The following is an 8,597-nucleotide window of genomic DNA, read 5'->3' as shown; positions in this document are numbered from 1 at the left end:
TGTAAAAGATGGATTAGATGAACAAATTGAGCCCATTTATCGTATTAGAAATGCGGTAAAATATGTCAAGTCTTCCTCTTCAAGGTTTGCTTCTTTCAAGTCACATGTTGAGAAAGTTAAGATAGACAATCATGGTCTTTTGAGTCTTGATGTTGAGACTAGGTGGAACTCTACATATACAATATTAGATACAACTGTGAAATTTGAAAAGGCCTTTACAAGAATGTACGTGGATGACCATAAGTACCAAAAGTATTGTCGAGAGGTAACAAAAGGACATCCATCTGCTGATGATTGGAAGATTGTGAAAGCTTTTATCATGTTCCTTAATATTTTTTACCAGACCACTTTAAAATTTTTAGGAAGCTTATATGTAACTTTGAATGCATTCTTCCATGAATTTTTTAATGTTCGAAATGTTATTATAAAGTATTCTTACAGTGAAGATCTTATTTTGATTGATATGGCTAACATGATAAAAGAAAAATTTGCTAAATACTGGGGTAAGTTTGAGAATTTGAACATGTTATTGTTCATTGCTGTTGTGTTGGATCCCAGATATAAGATGAAGTATGTGAACTTCATTCTTAGTATATCATTGTAAAGACCCGATCGGTCATTTTGAGTATTATAATCTCGTTTCCCCATTTACTGCTCAAATTATGAATTACAGTTGTTATTTGGCTTGCCGGGGTAATTGGTTTGGATCCGGTGAAGTTTTGAAATGATTTGGAGCACTTAGTTCCAAGGTTTAGAATTTAAGTTGAAAAACTTGACCGGATGTTGACTTATGTGTAATGACCCCGGAGAAATTTTTGCTAAGGAAATTAAGGTTTGGTAGTGCCGAGGTGGATCAATTAGCATAACTAGGATTTTTTGGGTTGAACAATGCACCGATGTGTAAAGGAAAATTTTTTAGGAAAAAGCTCATTTCTGCGACCACTATGCGGTCGCAGAATCACTCTGCGGACCGTATAATGGTCGCAAAGTGGATCAGTAGAGGGGCAAGATTTGGGAAAAATCTGCGGTACAATATGCGACTACAGACCTGTTTTGCGGTGCATTATGCGACCGCAGAACAAGTATATGGACCGCATAATAACCGCAGACCAGTAATGCCCAGATTTGGAGGCCAAATTATGAGGCCGTTATGCGGACCACATACCTGTTATGCGATCGCATAACTGCGTCGGAACTTCCATTCTTTCTAATTTTTTACCCGACCCAATTTCGATTTATAGCCCTTGAAACTCATTTTTTAGTCAAAATCTGATATTTTAGAGAGAGGTGAGAGCATTTTAGAGAGATAAAGTGAAGACTTAGTCATTTATCCATCAATTCTTGTTCAAGGTTTGAAGATTTCACAAGGATCTTGCTAGGGCTTCAAAAAGGTAAGAATTTCTTTTCTCAATTCTTCAATTTCGGATTTGGAGTAAAAATGGATGATTTATAGTATGATTCTTGGATGTAAGAGTATTATGTATACATACCAATAAGGTTGTGGAAAGATTTTTAAGTTCAAATGGGTAAGGATTGTGTTGAAAATGGTAGAAATCTTCATAGACTTTAATTGAAGATTTGAGGTTCGAGTTGATGTCGGATTTGTGTGAAATTTATATGGTTGGACTCGTGGTTGGATGGACGTTCATATTCTGTAACTTTTGTTGGGTTCCGATACGTGGGCCCCACGGACGATTTTGAGTTAATTTTGAAATTTTCGTTAAAATGTTGATTTCGTTAATTAGATGAGCCTATTATTGTTGTATTTATGATATGTAATTGCTTTTGGCTATATTTGGGCCATTTGGAGCCGGATACTCGTAGAAAAGGCATTGTGACCGATTGATTGAGCTTGATTCGAGGTAAGTGGCTTGCCTAACCTTGCGTGGGGGAAATCCCCTTAAGATTTGGAACTATTGTGCTATGTGAGCGCCGTGTACGTGAGGTGACGAGTACATACACGGGCTAGTTGTGGTAAAACCCGATTTTCTTGCCGAGCAGCAACATGCTTTCCTGTTATTTTGAGTTATACCATTTTAATGAATACTAATCTATTTTCATTCTTAATTGAGTTATTCTAATATGTGTAGCTATCATGTTTAGTCTAATACAACATGTCTATGTATCTTAATTGTTTATGTGAATTATGTGCAACATGCTTAGTGAATTTTCCTACTTCTTCCCTGTCTGGTACTTAGGCTAAATTGTAAGAATTTCGTGATGTAGTTGTATTTCTATCACTCGCGCTGCACATTTACTGTGGGACTACGGAACGGTATTTCGGGAGATTTCCCTGCACATTTACTTTGGGACTATGGAACGGTAATCCGGGAGATTCCCCTGCACATTTACTTTGGGACTACTGAACGGTATTCCAGGAGATTCTCCTGCACATTTACTTTGGGACTACGGAACGATATTCCGGGAGATCCCCCTACACATTTACGTTTGGGACTACGAGACGGTATCTCGGGAGATCCCCTGTTATGTTTTGTTTTTGTGTACTGAGCTGTTACCTTCCATGATTCTATTGTTGTTAAATTTTAACCTTTATTTTATTGCGGTATTACACTCTATATTATTTTATTATATATATTTACCAGTAGGGCCCTGACTGACCTCGTCACTACTCGACCGTGGTTAGGCTAGGTACTTATTGGGTACCGATTGTGGTGTACTCATGCTACTCTCTGCAGATGTGTTTCATATGCATATCCATGTGCACCTTATCAGCCGTACTATCAGTGAGCCAGGACAGCTTTGGAGACTTCAAGGTTTATCTGTCGCGTGCGCAGACCTCGGAGTCCCCTTCTAATCTTTCTCATGTCCATTATATTCTATATTTTCCTTGTTAGAATTTTGATGTATAGAGACACTAAATTTTTCCTTCTGTAGGTTGTGATTCACGATGTTCCGGGTTTTGGGATTTGTTGTGTATTTTGGAATAGTTTGGTTAAATTTATATTTTTAATTCATCATTCTGCAAAATGTTAGGATTACCTAGTTGTAGAGATTAGGTGTCGTCACGAAATTGGGTCGTGACAAGTTGGTATCAAAGCTTTAGGTTCGTAAGTGTCGTGAGTCATAAGCCGATTTAGTAGAGTCTCGCGGATCGATACAGAGACGTCTGTACTTATCTTTGGGAGGATATGGAACTGTTAGGAATATTTCACAACTTTGATTACTTGTCGTGCGAAAATTGTTGACTTCAAAGATTCTAAACTTCTGAATTCTATTCTCTTACAGATGGTGAGGACACGTACAAGCGGATCTGATGACCAGGCACCCGCGCCCCCTGCTAGATCCGTGAGAGGCCGAGGACGTCCACGTGGTGCAGTTAGAGAACCTGCACGAGCTGTTACAGAGGAGTCCCCAGTAGCTCAAGCTGGAGGGCAGACACCTAAGATACATGTTCCTGCACCAGCCCTCCAGGAGACTCTAGCCCAGTTTCTGAGCATGTTCAACACCTTAGCTCAGGCTGGATTTATTCCACTTGCTCCTGCCATATCTCTGACCGGGGGAGGAGCACAATCTCCCGTCGCCGGTACCCCAGAGTAGCGGGCTCAGGTCGACCAGGTTCCAGAGATTGTACCAATGCAGTCCGTAACTCCAGCTCAGCCCGAGGTTAGGGCAGTAGCTTCTGAGGCGGAACAACTCAGACTTGAGAGGTACAAGAAGTACCACCCACCTACTTTCAGTGGATTGGCTACAGATGATGCTCAGGGTTTACTGGAGGAGTGTCATCGTATTCTCCGTACTATGGGCATAGCGAAGACGAGTGGGGTTTCTTTTACCACATTCCAGCTTAGAGGAGCAGCCTATCAGTGGTGGCGTGCTTATGAGTTAAGTAGTCCGGCTGAGGCAGCTTCACTTACATGGACTCAGTTCTCGGACATGTTTTTGAGAGTTTATGTCTCTCAGAGCCTCAGGGACTCATGGCGCGCGGAGTTTGAGCAGCTGCGCCAGAGTGCTATGACTGTGTCAGAGTATGCAGTTCACTTCAGTGATTTGGCCCGACATGCATCAGCCTTAATTGCCACAGTTTGAGAGAGAGTTCGACGGTTTATTGAGGGTCTCCATCCTAGTATCCGAAGTAGTATGGCTAGGGAATTGGAGATGGATATTTCTTATCAGCATGTTGTGGGTATTGCCAGGAGATTCGAGGGCATGTTTGCCCGGGATAGAGAGGATAGGGAGGCCAAGAGGACTCGAGAGGCTGGTTATTATTCGAGAGCTCGTGCCCCAGCAGCTCGCCATGGTAGGGGTTATGTGAGCCGCCCCATTCATTCAGCTCTTCCAGTCTCCAGCGGCGTTCCAGCTCCTTCTAGACCCCAGGAGCCTTATTATGCACCGCCAATATCTAGTGTGCCTCCTGCACGGTGTGTTCCTAGCGGCCAGTCCAGCAGACCTGGCCCGAGCCAGTCACAGCAGCCACGCCCTCCCAGAGCTTGTTTTGAGTGTGGCAAAACTCGCCATATAGTGAGGGATTGCCCCAGGATTAAGAGGGGTGCACCTCCACAGACTATTCAGCCACAACGTGCTCCACTAGGTCCTCAGGCTATGATTACAGCACCAGCTGCCACCCCACCTGCTCAACCAGTTCGAGGTGGAGGTCGGGGAGGTAGAGGTCGCCCTAGAGGGGGAGGCCAGGCCAGATATTATGCACTTCCTGCTCGTACAGAGGTAGTTGCTTCTGATTCTATCATTATAGGTATTGTTCCAGTCTCTCATAGAGATGCGTCAGTATTATTTGACCCTGGCTCTACATATTCTTATGTGTCCTATTATTTTGCCCTGTATTTGGGCATATTTCGGGATTCTTTGAGTTCCCCTATTTATGTATCTACTCATGTGGGAGATTCTCTTTTTGTGGATCGCGTGTATCGGTCGTGTTTGATTGCTCTTAGTGGTTTTTAGACCAGAGCCGATTTATTATTACTCATCATGGTAGACTTTGATATTATTTTGGGCATGGACTGGTTGTCACCCCATTATGCTATTATTGATTGTCACGCTAAAACGGTGATGCTGGATATGCCAGGTTTACCGTGATTAGAGTGGCGAGGTACCTTAGAGTATACTCCCACCAGAGTTATCTCTTTTCTTAAAGATCAACAAATGGTTGAGAAGGGGTGTAACGCGTATCAATCTTATGTAAGAGATGTCAGTATTGATAACCCTATAGTTGAGTCAGTTCCGATAGTGAGAGACTTTCCAGATATGTTTCCAGCTGATCTTCCGGGCATGCCGCCCGACAGAGATATTGATTTTGGCATTGATTTGTTGCCGGGCACTCAGCCCATCTCTATTCCTCCATATCGTATGGCTCCTCCTGAATTGAAGGAGTTGAAAGAGTAGTTACAAGAATTGCTTGATGAAGGCTTCATTCGGCCCAGTATGTCACCTTGGGGTGATCCTGTCTTATTTGTGAAGAAGAAAGATGGTTCTATATGGATGTGTATTGATTACCGCCAGTTGAACAAAGTCACAATGAAGAACAGGTATCCATTGCCTCGTATTGATGACTTATTTGATCAGTTACAGGGTGCCAGAGTGTTTTTCAAGATTTACTTACGTTCAGGTTATCATCAGTTGAAGATTCGAGAGCCGGATAACCCAAAGACTGCTTTCAGGACCAGATATGGTCACTATGAGTTTCCTGTTATGTCTTTTGGGTTGACCAATGCACCAGCAGCTTTTATGCACTTGATGCACAGTGTGTTCCGGCCTTATCTTGACTCGTTCGTCATTGTGTTTATTGACGACATTCTAGTATACTCCTGGAGTTGGGAGGATCATGAGCAGCACCTGAGGACTGCACTTCAGACCTTGAGAGAAAAGAAGTTATATGCAAAATTTTCAAAGTGTGAGTTTTGGCTAGACTCAGTGGAATTCTTGGGTCATATAGTATCGAGTGAGGGGATCCAGGTGAATCCAAAGAAGATTGAAGCAGTGCAAAGTTGGCCCAGACCATCCTCAGCTACAGAGATTCGGAGTTTTCTTGGTTTGGCAGGGGTATTACCGTCGCTTTGTAGGGGATTCTCATCTATTATAGCACCTATGACCAGGCTGACCCAGAAGGGTGCTCCGTTCAGGTGGACAGAGGAATGTGAGGAGAGCTTTCAGAAGCTCAAGACAACTTTGACTACAGCCCCAGTATTGGTATTACCTACAGGTTCGGGGTCTTATACTGTATATTGTGATGCATCGCAGATTGGTCTCAGCGCGGTGTTGATGCAGGACGGTAGGGTGATTGTCTATGTGTCCAGACAGCTAAAGTTGCACGAAAAGAACTATCATGTCCACGACCTTGAGTTAGCAGCTATTGTTCATGCCTTGAAGATATGGCGGCATTATTTGTACGGTGTTCCTTGTGAGATTTACACCGATCATCGGAGTTTGCAGCATCTGTTTAAGCACAAATATCTTAACTTACGTCAGCGGAGGTGGTTGGAGCTACTTAAAGATTATGATATCACTATTTTGTAACCACCCTGGGAAGGCCAATATGGTGGCCGATGCTTTGAGTCGTCGGGTAAAGAGTTTGGGGAGTTTAGCATATCTACAGCAGCAGAGAGGCCCATGGCGTTGGATGTTCAGGCCTTAACTAGCCAATTTGTGAGATTGGATATTTCTAAGCCGAGTTGAGTATTGGCTTGTGTGTTCTCTCGGTCTTCTCTTTATGATCGTATCAGGGAGCGTCAGTATGATGACCCCCATCTGCTTGTCCTTAAGGACACGGTTCAGCACAGTGATGCCAAGGAAGTCACTATTGGATATGACGGTGTATTACGGATGCAGGGCAGGATATGTGTACCTAATGTAGATAGTTTGCGTGAGCTAATTCTCCAAGAAGCTCACAATTCACGGTACTCTATTCATCCAGGCGCCGCGAAGATGTATAAGGATTTGGGACAACACTATGTGGAGGCGGATGAACAAAGATATAGTTGGGTTTGTATATCAGTGTTTAAATTGTCAATAGGTAAAGTACGAGCACTAGAGACCGAGCGGATTGCTACAGAGACTTGAAATTCTGGAGTGGAAGTGGGAGCGTATTACCATGTACTTCGTAGTTGGACTCCCACGGACTTTGAGAAAGTTTGATGTTGTTTGGGTGATAGTAGATCGGTTCACCAAATCTGCACATTTTATTCCAGTCGGTACTAATTATTCTTCGGAGTGGTTGGCTGGGATTTATATTTGCGAGATTGTTCGCCTACACGGTGTGCCGGTGTCCATTATTTCAGATCGGGGTACGCAGTTTTACCTCATAGTTTTGGAAGGCAGTGTAGCGAGAATTGGGCACACAGGTTCAGTTGAGTACAACATTTCACCCTCAGACGGACAGACAGTCCAAGCGCACTATTCACATATTGGAGGATATGCTACGCGTTTGTGTCATTGATTTTGGGGGTTCTTGGGATCAATTTCTGCAACTTGCAGAGTTTGCTTACAATAATAGCTACTAGTCAAGCATTCAGATGGCTCCGTATGAAGCTTTATATGGGAGATGGTGTCGGTATCCGATGGGTTGGTTTGAGCCTGGTGAGGTTAGACTATTGGGTACTGACTTGGTTCAGGATGCTTTAGAGAAGGTCAAAGTAATTCAAGAACGGCTTCACACAGCACAGTCTAGATAGAAGAGTTATGCCGATAGGAAAGTTCGTGATGTTGTTCACTTGGTTGGGGAGAAGGTTCTGCTCAAGATTTCACCCATGAAAGGTGTGTTGAGGTTCGAGAAAAAGGGCAAGTTGAGCCCTCGGTATATTGGGCCTTTTGAGATACTTAAGAAAATTGGGGAGATGGCTTATGAACTTGCTTTGCCACCTAGTCTATCAGGTGTTCATCCAGTGTTCCATGTATCCATACTCTGAAAGTATGTCGGGGATCCGTCTCATATTTTTTATTTCAGTACAGTACAGTTGGACGGTAATTTGACTTATGATGTGGAGCCGGTGGCTATTTTAGACCGGCAGGTTCGAAAGCTGAGGTCAAAGAATATAGCTTCAGTAAAGGTGCAGTGGAGAGGCCAGCCAGTCGGAGAAGCTACTTGGGAGATTGAGCAGGAGATGCAGAGCAAATACCCACACTTATTTGAGACTCCAAGTATTATTCTAAACCCGTTCGAGGACGAACGTTTGTTTAAGAAGGGGAGAATGTAACGACCCGGCCGGTCGTTTTGAGTATTATAATCTCGTTTCCCCATTTACTGCCCAAATTGTGATTTACAGTTGTTATTTGGCTTGCCGGGGTAATTGGTTTGGGTCCGGTGATGTTTTAAAATGATTTGGAGCACTTAGTTCCAAGGTTTAGAATTTAAGTTGAAAAGGTTGACCGGATGTTGACTTATGTGTAATGACCCCGGAGAAATATTTGCTAAGGAAATTAAGATTTGGTAGTGCCGAGGTAGATCAATTAGTACAACTCGGACTTTTTGGGTTGAACAATGCACCGATGTGTAAAGAAAAATTTTGTCGGAAAAGACTCATTTTTGCGACCACTATGCGGTCGCAGAATCACTCTGCGGACCGCATAATGGTCGCAAAGTGGTTCAGTAGAGGGGCAAGATTTGGGGAAAAGTGCAATATGCGACC

Source organism: Nicotiana tabacum, chromosome 19 (assembly GCF_000715075.1).
Source record: "Nicotiana tabacum cultivar K326 chromosome 19, ASM71507v2, whole genome shotgun sequence".
In the NCBI taxonomy this organism is placed as follows: domain Eukaryota; kingdom Viridiplantae; phylum Streptophyta; class Magnoliopsida; order Solanales; family Solanaceae; genus Nicotiana; species Nicotiana tabacum.
The sequence above is the reverse complement of the archived record's forward strand: the minus strand, read 5'-3'. Positions refer to the sequence as shown.